At 37.2% G+C, this 12,294-nt stretch overlaps 1 long non-coding RNA gene across 1 annotated transcript; it reads right to left on the minus strand.

The window, feature by feature from the left end:
• Nucleotides 1–2,199: 2,199 nt before the first annotated feature.
• LOC126380760 (uncharacterized) lies at nt 2,200–7,420 on the minus strand. The gene is made up of 3 exons (XR_007568533.1): nt 7,225–7,420; nt 3,450–3,594; nt 2,200–2,294 (listed from the first exon to the last, which is right to left on the minus strand). It is a non-coding gene; the product is annotated as an uncharacterized LOC126380760 (long non-coding RNA).
• Nucleotides 7,421–12,294: the final 4,874 nt, after the last annotated feature.

Below are 12,294 nucleotides of genomic sequence, written 5' to 3' on the forward strand. Positions count from 1 at the left end.
AATTTTTACGGTATAGTCTTCTTAGAAAAAAGCATCAGGTGTCGTAACGGATTCAGTGGTTCTGGAGATCAGCTCGACCGACCCGAACATACAAAACTTAAGTATACTTAAGTATTTCTAATAATAATTGACATTCAAAAGACTATAATTGCCTATTTGCAAATAAACGACTTCGGTGTTCGGAATACAAAAAGTGTATAAAGCATACAAAAATAAACAAATAACGTAACAATGAAAATTATAAGACATGCTTTTGTACAGACAATTCTTTACCAATGAACAAAGGAACTCAATTTCTTTAATTTCCCTATATTCAGCAGAATTCAGGTTTGTTCAAATAATAATCTAAAAGTTCTAGCAAGAAACGTTCTTGTTAGATAAGTACTTACTTAGAACGTAATTAATTCCTTCAAAACCAAATTTAATTAATAATACTTACGGGCAAAAAAGCTCATTTTCACCTAGGTTGTAATTTTTTTTAAATGCGTTCTTATACGGATACAAAATAAATAAAAGTACTTAATCAATTAATTTATTTTAGTTGTATTTAACCTTGTTAACAATTAGCGCTGTTGGTAACAATTCATAACCCTAAGTATTATGACTGTGGTGTCCATTGTAAACACTCACATTGTTCGGCTCATAAATAGGAAACTCACGCTTGTTATGGAAACTAGTTGCACACAAAGGGAATCCGAAGCCTTAGGAACAGTCCGAGATTTGTCATCTATACGAGTAGCTGTCCCGCGATCTAGCTTTTTTTTAAATACGTGTGCGTTGGATCACAATCTCACCTGATGGCAAATAAAGACGTGGTCTATAATGTGCTCAGCGCTATTTACTTTTGTTGTGAGAAAAAGTGGATAGGCAATTACTAGATAAGATGAAAAATGAAGAAATTCAAAATGATGAGCTTCTCCCTATTTACTTTTGTTTTGAGGAAAATTCGACGTGTATAGACGGCTCAACAGCGCGTGTACCCTAGCTACTGTAATCGGCATACAAGCATAGTGCAACTGGCCGGACCTCTCTCCCATTTAGCAGCTTCTCTAGGCAACATGCTTGTTAGAACACGAATTTCTTCGATTAGCGACAAAGCTTTTCCTGCAGGGTGGTAACTAGAAATGGCCGAAGCCACCCATAAATGTGTCGCTCTATTAGCACTACCAGGGGTCACGTGTAGGGCAAACCTACGGACATGAGCGACTCCCACCCAAACCCCCCTTCGCGATAAAATAGAATTTGAGATAGGTAGACTCCTGGTGAAGCACGCCAACATTTCTGCTTTTATGCACACAAAGGCGCACCCAGGGCATTCCAGGCCGAAAATATTTATATGCACTCTGCATGCGTACACAGATATTCGCCCCGACGCGACGGGTGGCGAATCGCCCTGCCCGATATACTTGTGTGTTTTTACTTACTATTCCGGTTTTGTGGCGTAGCACGTCGTCATGATATCAATACTTAACACTCAAACAAAGGGAAAGGACCCTCCGAGATCAAAATAAAGCTGTGATACCTGGGACTATCTCAGCATTTTTTAATGCAATTGTTTAAAACAATGACAAACAAACAATGTTAGATATACTTACTATATATTATTTTATATTTAATCGTCGAATTAGGTACCTATTTTCTGTCAATAAGTCGAAATGCCTTCTAAGTACCTATTTTATAAACGACGCATTGCGCTGCGTTATTTCCCCCATCGGTGAGTTCAGCCGCTTGATGTGCGAGTGGAACTCCCACTTGACCGAATTTATTCTTAATATTTTCCCTTTGTGAGTTTCCCTAAGCAGGGGTGAGTGCTATCAAAAAAAAAAAAAACATCATTTAAATAGGCCTCCTGTACCAATTTGTGGGATGTGTGTAGGTAAGAGTAAGCTGTTTTTTAAGAGATGTGTAAAAATAACTCCCCGAACATGTAGTTGCCAGGGCCGTGTAACAATGATATTTATCATTCCCATCTAAGTATAGTTTATAATTATGTTAAAGAATTTGCTTGCGCTAGGTCCATAAAGGAAGGTTTATTGTTTAAAAAATAGTTTAATACAAGACCATTAATCCGGCCTTAGGGGCTGGGGGGGGGGGGGGGGGGTTGCAGAGTCATCTTCTCTGTCGTCCACTGGAGCAATTCCTGTTCTTCGCGTCCTTGCCGCGGGGGTGGGCGCCTCTTACTTCAGTACGCCAAAGTGAGATGGTGGCTGAGTTCGGATAGGTACCCGCACCTGCGGGGTATAACGTAGAACCCTTGCCCAGGAGTACGGGTGAAGACCTCAACGGTTGCAGACCTGAAGATGGGAGCCATCGGTACGGTAATGGTAATGTAGAATGGAAGGGTCAAGTTACAGGGACTGTAACCTGGAACCTAACAGAGGGCAGCAGTAACTGTTAGTACTATTCGAAGACGGAGGACAGGTCCTAGTACGGCTTTGAAATAGACTAATCTGAGCGTCCACCTGCGTCAGACAAAGTACTGCGGGGCGCAAGGCAAGAGGGAAACCACGGCACTATTTTTCTCTTTGGTTTAACTGTTGTGTTATCAAAGTCAACAAAATGTCTTGTAAATATTCTAGAGGTATAACGACGTTTATTATTATTTGCATGCTCTAGCTATGTCTCGAATATAAACGAGCTTACAAGGGTCACAAATAATTATACACGGTGCAATTAGTCTCATGTACCAACCCTATCAGGGATACACAGGTGATGCTATGTTATATTATAATGTTGAGTTCTTAGACTGTATTTCAAGAATTTATCTTGCAAGTGCGTATATCTCGAGCTTATTGTGGGCGAGCCTGCGAAGATTTCAATATTGGCATGTGTCCACGTAAACGCAGTTTGATGTAGAAGCTAGAAGCTTCCAGCAGCACCAAAAACTTCCAAATTAATTAATTTTTGAGTCTTTGTTATGTGGAACGTGCAACCAATCGAATAGGTTTTGTCGATGTGCAATAGTATGTTTGGTCAGGTTTGGCAAACAGTACTCTATCTGTACGCATTTGGTTGATTTGGTCTATGCACGAAGTCCTAGACGATCGCTTAACTATTATTGTAATTTAAACAAATAAAAAATACAGAGTTTTCTGGTGGATATCTCCTTATCTAAAGCATACTTATTTCTCGAATTTACTTGATTAGAAGATACTTAAATATGATATAGTACCTACCTATCTAAAGGAATTAATGATACACAAAGTTGTGACATTGTCAGATTTAGATTTTTTCTCACCAAGTATGCCAAAAGATAAAAGTATTTAAAAAATAATTTGCTAAAATCATAACAAGTGACTCCGGACGAAGTAGCAGTGAAATGAAAACTAATTATAGACGCATATTGGATTGGATTGGGTGTGACGCATTGGAGGAGGTGTTTTATTTATAAGATGTGTTTGTTTTGTTTTTAATTGTTTGAATAAATAAATATTATAGACTATTCTTACTTGGAAGTGGACGAAGTTAGCGAGTCCTCATCTCCGGACTCCCTGGAGTTTAACGACGGTTCTCTGGCCTCCTCCGACTCGGCCGGCGACCCTGGTAAACGGATTACTCCCGGCGTGCAGCTTTGTGCCTCGGTCATCGTTGCACCTGGGCAGGATAGGCAATCAGTCAGTATCATCTATGGATGAAGAGGTGTATTGCACTCAGCTCTTATTAATAAAATGCGAAATTAAAACTAGGTATGTATTGATTATGTAATAATTATGTACCCCGAGCAATGAGAAAATAGGTAATTACCACGTTAAAACTTGACAGCGCCATCTATATTTTGTTTAGGGGACGTAGCTTGGATAGTTCCTCATTGGTATATAGTAGTGAGCTCGTGTATTATATTAACCGATGCAAAGAAGATGTCTCGTTAGATGCAAAGTGGAGTGCAAATGCTAAATTATCGATGTGAAAATAGATTTGAGTCTGCAGACAATCAGCGAAGACATAGCCAAGACAAACAGTTGCCGTCGATCGCCGTGTTAAATCTTGTTCAACTGTCCCAAGTCTGATAAATGAAAAATGTACCTTAATCTTTTCTTAACAGAATCCTTGATAGCCTTGTTCAGTGAACTCGTGAATTACATCGTTGTTTCACTAGTTCATAATCAATCTGTAAGTAAAATCTTTTCGCACTATGGACTATATGGATATATCCGGGATGGCTATTGAGTCAGATCAGAGTACAATTAAATATACCTACCTCGATAATCATAATTGAATGTTTTGTGGTTGTTTTGGATAATTACTAATAGATTATTGTTACTGATAACTGTTTTACTAGCCCGAAGAAATTGGATATGTAACTAATATAATTATTTGAATTGTGTTATTTTTTCAGCATGAACTGTGTATTTCGGCTATTACTTTTAATTATTTGTTAACAAAGTAGTAACAAAGTTAACAAGTTATTGAGATAAACGATAAACTTAATTCGTTTTCCAGCATTATCACTCTGAAAGCTCGGTTGTCTATAGCCGAAACGAATTCAATAATTCGTAGTGAAAAGTTATAAATGCTACTCTAGTGTGGGTTACGAGGTGAAGGACCAACTTCATCAACCCTGATGTCAGGGTTACTATTGAGCCGCCAAAAGCCCCTGACTGGTTTATGTAACGACTACAACTGAAGTAAATACCGACTGCTTATAACGTGCCCTCTGAAGCACGGATAATCTTACTTGCGAATAATCAGATGATCAGCAATGCGATCACTCACAAAGTGATTTTCGTGATGTCTTCACTGGACATCAATCCCGGGACCTTTAGATCGTGAGCATAACGCTCGGCCACTGGACCACTGTGGCAGTTAATGCTTATTGCAATAGGGTGCGGTTTAAGAGGAATCCACCGCAGGTTTTCTTTTGTTTTATGCACTATCATAATCGTCACTGAAAAGGCAAAATTATTATTATAGCAAAATTATTATAACCAGAACTGCTATTTTAGGATATTTTGGCGCTTATGTAATTTTGTCTTTCCAGTCACGATATATATCCAATGAACGTATCGGAAGCATTAGCTATTGTGCACTAATAATAATAATATTTTATTCATGTACAACGCCATCCAACGCGGTAATGCGGCTAGTGTTGTGGGCACCTTTGCTCCGGGAACAGTGAGGGGCGGGTTATTTAATGACAGGTTTTTAAGTTTGTTTTTGTGACGTATTAATATATTAATATTTACAATTAAATTGACTTTAACTTGTTGTCATGTACAATACTTACAACTTTTGACATGGCATTTTTAACAGGTTGTACTTAATTCTAGCATAAACTTAGACCATCAGTCAATTCCTAAACTAGGTGTAAACCTGTACAATAGGAATCGATGATGATGTTCCTCCGCAATAAATTGTCATAAGTAATTTAGTCTAAACGTATGGGATTATTGTATATAATATAGAACGCATGTGCTTGTTGCATGTACATGTGTTTGTGCTTGTGTAAAGGTGTATGTGAGATGTGTGATCAAGTGTGTGTGAAGAATGAAAGGTGTTAAAAAGTTTGTTGTAGTTTGTAGAAATTATTGGTAAATTTAATGTTTAGTAACTCTGCTGAATGAGGGAAAACGTCGACCACGCCGGCGGGGTCGGTATCGGGGTTCTGAAGTGTTTGGTGTCGCGAGCTTATATCGCGAGCGTAATCGGGTCGTCGGAATCGTATATTACGTCCTTCGGACGCCGATACTTTTCAGTACCGTCCCTAAGCGAGATGTAATCGGAATAGTAACTCCTCTGCTGGTCTGGGAGTAAAGAAAAAAATATAGAATGTGTTCAGCTGCCTATCTTTCCGTGCATGACGTAAAAGGCGACAAAGGGACAGCGTCCTATCGAACATGATCGATCATCTGTAAGAGCGATAGGCTGATCACCTATCACCATACGGTTTATCATTATCCACCTTAGGACTATGTATCAAAATTGGCTGCAAATAGTTTCTTGATTATTTGTAGTTCTGCCCACCCCTTCGGGGAATACGGGCGTATGTATGTATGTGTTAATGTTTGATATTCTGAACTTCAAAAGAAAGGACGGAACCCTTAGAGGATCACTCTGTTGTCCGTCTGTCTGACAGTCTCGACCTTTTTTCATAAAAAAACGCGCGCAGCTTACTTAGGTATATGTTTTTGCGATTCCAAGCCCATCCGAAACTGGCAAACCAATCGCAACCTATATCGATATATGAAGGCAAGTCCCTTCGAGAGCAAAGCCGAATCATCCACTAGAACATCTTCATTAATTTACAGCGGTTTGTACAAAACCTAATTAACGTACATTGAATAAAAAAATATTCTATGTAAGTACGTTAGTAGCTCTTCCTTTTCGTCGTAAGTTGTAAGCCAATTTGAGACTTTAAGTTCATGTGTGGATAATCTATAGATGTTGAGAAGTTTATGTATCTAAAGATGTGTGCTCAGAGCAGTATATTGCTTACGAGCGCAGGAAGTACGGCAGGGCATGCCAGGATAGGCACGGCTACCATACTTTATACCATGATGCTATAACACCGACGACAATACCAGCGGCAACACAACAATAACAAAACAGCATGAAAGGGCGCTCATAAATAAGTTCACGTCTGTAACCCCTGATGGGATAGGCAGAGTATTATGCTCTTCTTACAGCTACCTAATACCTATGAAGTCTTAAATTAGACGTGATTGACAGTAAACGCGATAGACAGTGGTTGACGCAAGTTGTCTTTTTACAACTTTGACCTGGTCTAGCACAATTTGTTGTTGCGTGTTGCACCTATGAACCTATGTTGCGTGCTCCATAAAATAGTATAATGGTGTTTATAAGTAACGTAGTAACCTATAAGTAGAGATACATCTGTATTTAACAAGTCCACACTAATGAAAAACTTTATAAAAGTTTTTTAAAACTTGAAAACTTTGAAGGGCATAATCGGAAGTAGAATAGAAGTAGGTAATGTGATTTTTGTTAAGTGATTCGATCCTTGGTGACATAGGGAACAGTTGCAGCGGGAGGGGCCCTCTCTCCTTCCTCTCGCCCCTCTCCCGTCCCTCCTACACGCACCCGCAGACTATACCACAATAGTACGAGGACGAGGTCATTCACCCCGCGATGCACCCAAATACCCTATGACTTTTCTAATGCATACTTTCATTGAACTCGATTTCTATGATAACAAATTTTAAATTGCATTAATTAATTATCCGAACTGTACCGATATATTAAAAATATTATAATAGACACACTTACTTAAGAGCGGCTACAGTTGTGGTACACTTTAGAACTATTTTTTCTAAATTGTTTTCATCTCTACATCTTGCACTTTTCTTGATCCCGTTACTTGAAACAAACGACAAAAGTTCTTTGTAACATTTTCACTGTAAATTGTCAATATTATTTATTACATCTTCATAAAATCAGAAATTACCACCACATCACACCGAAAGAAATTCACCGAAAACATTTGGATGTATCTATAATGTATGACAGTGCATACAGTAGGTATATCACACTAAAACATAGACATGCGCGCCCTCTATACTTTTCTATTGAAACTTAATGTTGGCTCACTCTGTGTTGTGCCGTTTAAGGAAGTAGTTCAGATATAAATTTATAGATGGCGTCACATACGATTTAATAAACGATTATGCATATTTTCTTTTTCGAAAAATATATTAACTCAGCATTATACTTACTTTTATTAAAAAACAACATTCTGGTAGAGTTTTATAACCATACTAAATCATTATACTATTTTACTTTTATTCATATAAGCTAGGTGGCGCTAAGCGCCATTCATTCCAATTGCTTTAATTTTTACTAAGGTATACTTAGAAGGTTCATAATTGATCATTATCAACTTTGATCATTTTAAATTTAATATCGAGTGAGGTTATCTCTCGAATGTCGGAAGAATAACTTACTCTACTTAGGGTACTAAGGCTATATGTTAGCCCTAATTTAGCACAGGGTACGCTTTGTATGGTAGGTAGGTACCGACAAGTAATTAAGAATAATAATAATAAATAAATATTAGGCATTATTTATAATAACTCTTGATAGACTTTTCAATAATATGTAATTTACGCCAACCTCTACAAATTTAATTTATTATTGCAAACATGATAGGTGATTATTGCAATCATTTTATATGTTGATATGTATCATGTACTTTTGTGGAAAAATATCTTTAAGTAAGTAATACTTACTTTATATTTACACGCGTGTTGTATTCTATTATATCATTAACAGACTTTTTCTCTGTAACCGGTTTTGAGAGAATCTGTCCAGTTATGATGGATGAATGTCCCCTGAAATCAGAAAAGCCACTTAGTCGAACCTTATAATAATAAAGCGATCTAGCTGTGAAGAGTAATATATTACAAAATATTGATATTGCTATATCTACATGATTAATGTATATCTGAAGATACCTAAGTACTTATATAATTATGCCTAATTACTTACTTGTACGCAATTGTGATTTAAATATTATATAATTTACATTGTAGCTATTACATTATTAATTATATAGCATTGGGTTTATACTTTATACACATATTATTCATTACTTTAGTGATTTCACATAGGTACCTAACCTACATATTATGTATATAGGTGCCTATAGTTTCCTGGGTAATGTGGTAATTATGTTCAGAGTTATTAATTAATCGATTCTTGAATGTACATTTTTATGTAGTAGTAAATCAAATATTTTTTTATTTCTTTAGGCAAATCTGCATTGAAGCCGAATTATGGAGGTGGATTACGTAGGTACCTAAGCTTCACACCCTCTACGGTTGATAAAGCAAAGTATATTCCCAGTAACGAGACTATATAGGATATTTATATGATATTCGACAGCTATTCATAGATCTGGGCATAATGACCGTCCCGTCACTGTTTGTATTTGTGGTGGCCAAATATGTGCGGAGAAATATGTCGGAGTTTATTGTCGCGCCTCGGCAGTCTGACAGGAGAGGATGTCAACTTGTAACCCCAATACATAGGCTGGAACACACTGCTCACTCATTGCGTGTTATGGGGCCGCGCATCTACAATAAGTTACCGAAGGATCTGAAGGATGTACCTACTGATGCAAGTTTCATTGGTAAATTAAAAGTGCTACTCACACAAAAAGCTTACTATAGCGTTAAGGAGTTCATTGATGAATGAATAGTGAAGTGTTCTGATCTAGTTCTTATTAAATATTAACTACTTATTGTTACACAAAATATCTTGAATTAAGTATATAATTTAAATTGTTTTTTTTTTATAAAATAATGATGTTCAACTAATATTAATGTTAATAATGTATGATAGATAAATAATGACAATGTATGATAAATACAAATAAATATATGAATATGAATATGAATATTTAAGATGCGCATGTTAGTATAAGTATTTAATAATGTTATAAATGTACTACTAAAATGATTTTGCTGTCACCACACAAGAATAGTGGCATAATCATAAATCTTTTTTTATTTATACAGTTCAGAAGATAATAAAAAACCTATATGTATATGGTCTGAATGCGCATGACAAGTCGAGGTGATGGTGAAAGATGAACGTTCAGGTCATCATTTGACTCTTTAACTGCTTGGAATTTTTCAGTAGGCACTCACCACTTGAGTAGAGCTTGTATAAAATATGCGCGTCGCCATAAAATATTTATTTTAGATGAGAACTGTGTCTTTGTCAAACAAAACGAGCTGGATATTTTGTGGCTTAAAATATCAGACGGCGGAAAGTCGATACCGGGAGATTTACGAGAAGCAAGAAATTGTATGAAACCGCTGAAACTTACCTTGGCTGTAAATGACTATAAGTACAATACAATACTACAATACAAATACACTTTATTTTTTTTTCACTTTTTTTTTTAAGTACATTATTGTAACTCGCAGTTTTGCCAATCACAATAAGAATTACGGGCTTGAGCCATGTCTGTAACCCACAATAGGTAGATCAGCATAGGGAATATATAGGTAACCTGCCCGCGGGAGGACATGATGGTGCCTCTGACAATGCCATTTCTGTAGCCAGCTACTGGGAGCACACTAAGTATTATACGTAAGTCTGCAATCGACTCGAAAATAAGAAGTAAAAAAGAAAAGTAAACCGCAGTGAAGTTGGTATTATTCCGCATGATTAACTATACCAAGAAATTGGTATGATGCAGGCTGATTGAATGAACCATATTGATTCCTTACTTCTTCCGCAATGGCCTGAAGGCTTGACTTGTTGATCCACGCGGTTGGGTTCGTGTTGACATGAAATATCCGTTGACACGATGATTCATGAAAATATCCGTCACCAACGTCAGGAACATTTGTAGAAAAAAACCTCATTCAAGTAAAAAATGTTATACCTCGCTGAACCTCCAATCAGTTTCCTTATAACGATGATAGTTTACTTAACTAAATTTAATTCAAAGTTCACTTGCCTCTCTATCCCTGACTAAGACAGATAATGCTTTAATTCCGACATGAAATTTTATCTTGTAAAATCATACTTCCTTTCTACGCGGTGCGAAGGTCCTTCCAGCGCAGATATTATCTACAGACAAATTAATGAGTTCGTTTCGCACTTGGCAACGCGTAAAATTCAAACATAATGCAGCCTATATTTAGGACAACCAAACTAAAGAACTATTGATTTGTACATAAATTGTAGCGCGTTTGAATTGAAGGATAAGAACCTATTATAGGTACCAAGTATAAATCGGTAAAACTATTTAAGGTCTTAAGTACTTACTTTTTTTCGTGGCTTATGGGGCCCTTTCTCCTCAGTTTTTTCACTGTTCCCTAAACGGGCATATTTTTCGTCATAATTATACCTAATTTGTGTTTGTAATCAAGTTGCAGTCCTCACCTATCACGTTGGTTTAACAGAAAGCTCGGTGTGGTGTAGGTTAGTTCATCAAGCGATGGATGCACCTCTGACTTCCCCAAGTGGGATATACGTATAGTCGTGAGCTTATGTTCACGGCATTCTCGTCATAGATAACTAAAGGTTACGAATATGTAAATGTCGAATTCAAATTCGCAGACAAAATTGCTAAAGGATGAACCTTGTTATTGAACTTCTGGTTCAAGTACCACTTAAAGCGTATTGTATTTCACATTAGTTAACGGCAATTATAGCGTTTTATATTAACGGTTACTTCCGGAGACGAACGGAGGTTGCTGTCGGTTGTACGGTCGGTCGAAACTGAAGATGACCTTACTATGGCTGAACCCAGTTTTGCCAATGTGGGTACAGACTATAAACGAGTTTGAAGTGACCGATGGTACAAAATATTAACTAACCGATGATGGTGATAGATCTGAAAAGGTGCCTTTTCTGTTATACATAAAGACCTGTGTCTAACGGGAAATAGGCGTGATCTTATGTAGGTATTCCTATTCACATACATAAAGACCTGTGTCTTTATGTATAACAGAAAAGGCACCTTTTCAGATCTATCACCATCATCGGTAAGTTAATATTTTGTACCATCGGTCACTTCAAACTCGTTTATAGTCTGTACCACTGATTATACATAAAGACACAGGTCTCTATGTATGTGAACAGGAATACCTACATATGATCACGCCTATTTCCCGTTGGGATAGGCAGAGACAATAGAAACTACCACCACCTGAAACCACTACCATGTTTCTATGCACCACATTTGAAATTAGCCACATAATATGGTATCACAATTCAATTTTTGTAACCCTCTTAACCTCTCATATGCCGAGATACCAGACACAATAGATTTTACATTGTGTCTGGTCGAGATCCGCGTTCCGGCGTTCGAAAGATTAAGACACGTGTGGATATTACATAGGTAGGTAAGTGTAGCAATGTATACAGTGATAAGATAACAAACAGTGTCAATGAGTCACAATGAGTTTCGTGACCCTGCAAGTAAGTGCCTTACACAAAGCATTTGCATTGCCAGCCCTAATACATAGGCAGGCTGAACTAATTTCGCGTTGCGAACTTAATTTTTTCGCTGAAGGTTAACTTTGAGTGTTTCCTGGTATGTTGACACCAATGTCGGGTGTTGCGCCAGAATGCAGGCTCTGGAACGGTGCACCAGCTCCAAGGTCACATCGGCGTCGAACACCAAGAACCAGTCAATATCAAAGCTAACTCTTTTCCGGGATTTAATTTCAATCAGTTCCTTATAATTTTGGTAAATTCTTTGTAATTGTACTTCTAAAAACATTTAAAAAGCAAGTAAGTATGGTTATTGGGGTGATACTTATCCGCTTTTAAAATTGTAGGAGACGGTTTGATTATTAAGTAGTCTTGATACCATCA

This window comes from Pectinophora gossypiella, chromosome Z (assembly GCF_024362695.1).
Source record: "Pectinophora gossypiella chromosome Z, ilPecGoss1.1, whole genome shotgun sequence".
NCBI lineage: Eukaryota > Metazoa > Arthropoda > Insecta > Lepidoptera > Gelechiidae > Pectinophora > Pectinophora gossypiella.